The following is a 6419-nucleotide window of genomic DNA, read 5'->3' on the forward strand; positions in this document are numbered from 1 at the left end:
TATTTACGATCTTCTGTGCTCTTCATTCTTTCTGTAGATCTGAGTTTCATCCGGGTATCATTTTCCTTCCACCTAAAGAACTTCCTTTAATATTTTTTCATAAGAAAGACCGGCTGGTGACAAATTCCATCAGATTTTTTTTCCTTTTGTCTGGAGTGATTATTTTGTCTCCATTTAGGCAAGCCCTTTTTTTGGTGGTTGTTATAGGATCCTAGGTTGACAGTCTTTTAGCACTTTATAGATTCATGTTTCTGGATTTGATATCGGTTTGCGCAAACGAGCTGTAAACAATACGTTAAAAAAATGGAGAAGCTGGAATATGAGAATATGAAGATTTACTGAAGTGAAAAGGCGGTCATTCAAAGAAAGTGGATTATGAAACAGTTTGAACATTATGACCGCATTTCAACAAACGTGCGTTACATACACATATGTGTAACATATATGAACGCGAATCATACATTGTATATGTATACTGTAATCCGTTTTATTGTCTCACTTTCGCCTCCACGGGAGCTTGTATTAATCAGTCCAGCGTGAACGGCGGCTCCCACCCTTGGGCCAGTCCACATCAGTGAGAACTGGGCCTCAGGCAGGGCCGCCCCAGGCATCCGCGAGGGTCCCGCACTGCTGGCAGCACGGAGCCCGGCCCAGGGCGGGGGAGTTGGCCAAAGACAGGAGGATTCCAAAATCCAAATACTCGGACCGAACCCTGGCAGGTGCTAAAGGCTGCGGCGGGGCAGAAAAGCAGAACGCTGGCTGGTTTTGCTCATATCACGAGCAGCGTGACGGTGACCAGGGTTGACAGAGCACAGCGCACCCGCGCGGTCAAATCCACCCACTCTGGCGCGTGGTCTGCGGAGCCTGCCTCGGCCTCAGGCTCCAGAAACCCAGCCAGGAACCAAGCGCCGCCCAGTGTGCACACCTGCCGCATTTCAGCAAGGGGTCGGGGGTCTGGAAAAGAAGCGGAGGCCCAAATTCTTGCCCGGTCTTCAAGACCCACTTTCTGGGGCGATGGGGAGAGAAGCCCAGCTTGGAGTCTGGGCAATTCGAGCGGATTGGAAGGGCAAAGCTCTGGAGAGCTCAGCTGGACCCTCCGAGGAGGGGCCCCGGGAAGATGGGACCGCAGGCGCCGGGAGAGGAGAGGGTACAAGGAAGGAACCGGCCTACCTCCGTAAAGCGAGCTCTTCTGTCTTTCTTCACAATCTTTATTCTTTGTTGTACTGTAATTCAGATAGATGAATAGATAGACGATGGAGAGGGAGAGAGGGAGGGAGGGAGCGAGGAGATGGGGAAAGGGCAGGAGAAAGGGGGTGGGAAAACCCCCCCACATCCCCCAAACTAAGAACCATTTGGAAACAATCAGGAAGTTGGAAGCTTCTAGACAATTTAACGCGGCAAAGAGTTCGCGGGCTTAGTAGACCCTCCCATTGGCGCGTGCATCCCCTGCGTGGGCGTGCCTGGGTTGGCGCCAACCCGCTACTGTATAAGTACCCGCCCTTGGAACCTCCAGGGAAACGCGAAGGGGGCTTCGGACGCGCTGGAGCTAGAGACATCAGAGAGGGTCCCTTCTCCTAGCCTGGGACTGCGGAGCTCCCGTTTCTACCAGTGCTTCAGGATCTAGTCCAGCAGAGTCCCTTTCGGGCTGTAATTGGATGCCAGGTTAGAGAAGACTGCAGCACCCGCCACGCTCCCATGCTCCCCAGTCAGGAGTTGGGGTGTTGGAGGGTAGGGAGGGGCTGGCGTGGGGTGGAGTGGGGATATCTGTGCTTTTCTCCCCTGCCTGGAAGCCCAGCTAGTTTGCTCAGCAAGTTCCCTAAAAAGCCGGCTATGGAGGACTGGGTGGTGGGACGGGGGTGGGTGATGGGGGTGGAAGGCATTGGGGACGTCGGGGGCCTGCCCTGTGCACCTGCTTCCGCTGTAAGCTGGAGGAGCCCCTAGCCAGCGAGCCGCGGTTTAGGACCTGAAATCTGGGAGGCCACTGGGTCGAGTGCACCTTGGTGGCTCCAAGGGCTGAAGGTCTCAGGTTTCGGAATTGTAGTCTTGAGAAACTAGTTCTACAGGTGTCTGCATGAGTGACCAACCACTGTAAATTACTGTCCTTAATATAGGAGCTAAAAAGTAAAATTAGAATTGTCATTACCCTGTGGGGAGGCTTATAATCTAGAGAGGGGAGAAATGAGAAAAATGTCTCCCTCTGGACAAGATATGTAGACTACACGTGCTACCTGAGAAGGACAAAGAGCTCTGTGTTTTAGTTTTCCAAAAGGGCGTGTCTGTCGCAGCCCAATTCCCTTTCTTTTCTTTTTTTCTTTAAATTAATTTTTAATTTCTGTGGGTACATAGTAGGTGTATATGTTTATGGGTTACATGAGATATTTTAATACATCTCATGTAACCCATAATAATGTTTAATGTTCAATAATTACATCAGGGCAAATGGGGTATCCGTCACCTCAAACACTTATCCTTTTAGTTACCAACAATCTGATTATGCTCTTTAGTTATTTTATTTTATTTTATTTTATTATTTTATTTTTGTAGGTACATAGTGGATGTGTATATATATATGGGGTACATAAGATGTTTTGATATAGACGTGCAATGTGAAATAACCACGTCATGGAGAATGAGGTATCTATACCCTCAAGCATTCATCTTTTGAGTTGCAAACAATCCAGTTACACTCGTTATTTTAAAATGTACAACTAAGTTATTATTGACTGTAATCACCCTGTTGTGCTATCAAATAGTAGGTCTTATTCATTCTTTCTAATTTTTTTGTACCCATTAGCCCTCCCCACCTCACCCCTTCCCCTCCACCACCCTTCCTCAGGTAACCATCCTGCTCTTAGAACACAGTTGTTTTGATTTTTAGATGCCACAAATAAGTGAGAACAGGCAATGCTTGTCTTTCTGTGCCTGGCTTGTTTCACTTAACATAATGATCTCCAGTCATTCATGTTGTTGCAAATTATTGGATCTCATTCTATTCTATGGCTAAATAGTACTCCACTGTGTATATGCACATCATTTTCTTTACTCACCTGTTGATGGATGATTAGGGTGCTTCCAAATCTTACTATTGTAAACAGTGCTGCAAGAAACATAGGAGTGCAGATATCTCTTGGATATATCATTTTTCTTTCTTTTGGGTCAGTACTTAGGAGTAGAATTGCTGGATTGTGTGGTAGCTCTATTTTTAGTTTTCTGAGGAACCTCCAAACTGTTCTCCATAATAGTTGTACTAATTTACATTCCCACCAACATTGTATGAGGGTTCTCTTTTCTTCACATCCTCACCAGCATTTGTTATTGCCTGTCTGTTGGATAAAAGCCATTTTAACTTGGGTGAGATGATATCTCGTAGTTTGGATTTGAATTTTTCTGATGATCAATGATGTTGAGAACCTTTTCACATGTCTGTTGGCCATTTTTCTTCTTTTGAGAAATGTCTGTTTAAATCTTTTGCCCATTTTCAATAGGATTATTATATTTTCCCCATAGAGTTGTTGGAGCTTCTGGTTATTGATGTGTTCTGGTTATTAATCCTTTGCCAGATGGGTAGTTTGCAAATATTTCCTAGCATTTTTTGGGTCTTTTCACTTTGTTGATTATGTTCTTTGCTGTGTTTTAACTTGATGTGACTCCATTTGTCCACTTTTGCTTTGGGTTGCCCGTGCTTGTAGGGTATTGCTCAATGAATTTTTGCCCAGATCAATGTCCTAGAGATCTTCCCCAATGTTTGCTCGTAGTAGTTTCACAGTGTGAGGTTTTAGATTTAAGTCTTTAGCCCATTTTGATTTGATTTTTATATGTGACAAGAGATAGGAATGTAGTTTCATTCTTCTGTGTATGAATATCCAGTTTTCCCACGCCATTTATCGAAGAGAATGTCTTTTCCGCAGTGTATGTTCTTGGCACCTTCGTCAAAAGTGAGTTCACCGTAGATATTCCATGGTGTATATGTGTCACATTTTCTTTATTCAATATCATTGATGGACATTTGTGTTGATTCCAAGTCTTTGCTATTGTGAACTGTGCTGCAATAAATATACATGTCCATGTGTCTTTATAACAGAACAGTTTATAATTCTTTGGATATATACCCAGTAATGGGATTGCTGGGTCAAATGGTATTTCTAGTTCTAGATCCTTGAGGAATTGCCACACTGTCTTCTATAATGGTTGAACTAATTTACACTCCCACCAACAGTGTAAAAGCATTCCTATTTCTCCACATCACCTCCAGCATCTGTTGTCTCCTGACTTTTTAATGATCATCATTCTAACTAGTGTGAGATGGTATCTCAATGTGGTTTTAATTTGCATTTCTCTAATGACCAGTGATGATGAACTTTTTTTCATATGTTTGTTGGCTGCATATATATCTCCTTTTGAGAAGTGTCTGTTCATATCCTTTGCCCACTTTTTGATGGGATTGTTTGTTTTTTTCCTGTAAATTTGTTTAAGTTCTTTGTAGATTCTGGATATTAGCCCTTTGTCAGACGGGTAGACTGCAAAAATTTTCTCCCAGTCTGTAGGTTGCCTCTTCACTCTGTTGATAGTTTCTTTTGCTTTACAGAAGCTGTTTAGTTTCAATAGATCTCATTTGTCTATTTTGGCTTCTGTTGCCATTGCTTTTGGTGTTTTAGTCATGAAGTCTTTGTCCATGCCTTTGTCCTGAATAGTATTGCCTAGGTTTTCTTCTAGGGTTATTATGGTTTTAGGACTTACGTTTAAATCTTGAGTTAATTTTTGTATAAAGTGTAAGGAAGGCATCCAGTTTCAGCTTTTGGTGAATGCTACTAGGTCTGGCACTCACTCTTCAGGGCAGTGGACTCCCCTCTGGCCCAGGTGGGTCCAGAAATGCTGTCCAAGAGCCTACTTGGTGCTCTAATCCCTGTGGCTAAGCTGGCACCTAAGCTGCAAGACGAAGTCCCCTATACTTTTCCCTCGGCTTTTCTCAAGCAGAAGGAGTTTCTGCCTGTAGGCACCACAGCTGGGATTGTGCTGAGTCTCACCTGAAGCCAGTAGAGTCTCACCCAAGACCCGCGGCATATTACCTGGATATTGCTGCTGATTATTGAGGGGCCAAGGAGATGCAAGACAGAAGTCCTCTTTACTCTTCCCTCTTCTCTCCTTAAGTAGAAGGAAGGGATCTTTTTGGAGCTGAGAGCTGCACTGCCGGGAGTTGGGGGAGGGGTGATGCAAGCACTCTCTTAGTTGCCCCAGCTGGTATCTCAGTTGGTCATGTGCTCTCCAAGTCTACTGGCTCTGAGCACTGCTCAGCACTAGGATATGCCTAGGAGTTGCAGTCCTTGTGGCCTAGAATGCCTTTCAAGTTTATTTAGAGCTCCATAGCACTTCATTGGGCTGGTCCAAATTCAGCCTCCATGGGCAGGCATAAGCTGGATTCAGCCTGGTTTTGCTTTTCACTGTAACAGGGCAGCACTGAGTTCAATGCAAAGTCTCACAATCGCTGTGCTCTCCCTCCCCCAAGCACATAGATTTCTCTGCACCAAGTGGTCACTGCTGGAGAAGGGGGATGGTGGGAGGAGGCTTCTATTACACCATCTTACTCTGCCCTCCCATTTCCCTTTCTGTTCAGTTTCTGTCTGAGGCTAGCCAATCCCATGTGATCTAGGGGAGATGGCTGGGAGGATGGAAAGAAAGGGGAAGTAAAATAAAACAAAAAATTAAGAACTACCCAGAAGCATACAGAAAGTTAGTTGCTTCTAGACAATTTGACATTGCAAAGTTTTCCCAGGCTAAGTCTTCATCTTTTAGGGAGTTTGCTGAGCAAACTAGGTAAGCCTCCCTGGCAGGGGAGGAATGCACAAATGCCACCCTCTCACACCCCTGCTTAGGGGTGGTTGTCCCTGCATGCCCCTGTCAGAGTTACTGGTCCATCAGGGCTCCTGCAGGAGTAGATCCTGGGGCATGGGGAGAAATGGGGACAGCTAATAAATGGAAACCGCACAGCTAATAAATGGCAGAGCTGGGTTTGAAGCTAGGAAATCTGAGTCTTAATCTTTGAACTCTGCTATGTTTGTCTACATAGGTTTCTGTATACAGAGTCTTCAGGACTAATTTTGGTGGAAAGAGATAGCAGGTGGTGTTAATTCACTGCGTTGGTGGGAACTCTGGCTACATTGAAAAGTTTGAGAAAGCTATCCTGTAAATCTACTAGAATCAGGTGCTTTTATTTCTGAAGTTCTTTGGTAAGTGTCCTGAGTTTCTTTTCTGAATTCTCAATTTCTTATTGACTTAGTTTAATTTTATTTAGGGATTTCAAATTTATATGGGACAATATCTCTACCTTATAAAGAATGTGCAAGTGATACTCATTATAATTCCTTTAACCCTAAGGAAAGAGCTAGGGATAGAGCTCCCCAAACCTTTTTTTTTTTTTTTTT

At 44.4% G+C, this 6419-nt stretch overlaps 1 protein-coding gene across 2 annotated transcripts in view; it reads left to right on the top strand.

Annotated features, from left to right (window-relative positions):
• The first annotated feature begins 939 nt into the window (after positions 1–939).
• Positions 940–6419, top strand: part of SLFN11 (schlafen family member 11) — a 19875-nt gene continuing 14395 nt past the window's right edge. The window contains exons 1-2 of one of the 2 annotated variants that reach the window (XM_017534215.2): positions 940–1662; positions 6065–6224. The gene's annotated coding sequence lies outside the window, so the exon portion shown is untranslated. The remainder of the gene's footprint in view (positions 1663–6064; positions 6225–6419) is intronic. The other variant, XM_017534216.2, reaches the window with a different exon arrangement.

This window comes from Cebus imitator, unplaced genomic scaffold, assembly GCF_001604975.1.
Source record: "Cebus imitator isolate Cc_AM_T3 unplaced genomic scaffold, Cebus_imitator-1.0 Scaffold85, whole genome shotgun sequence".
NCBI classification, from domain to species: Eukaryota; Metazoa; Chordata; class Mammalia; order Primates; family Cebidae; genus Cebus; species Cebus imitator.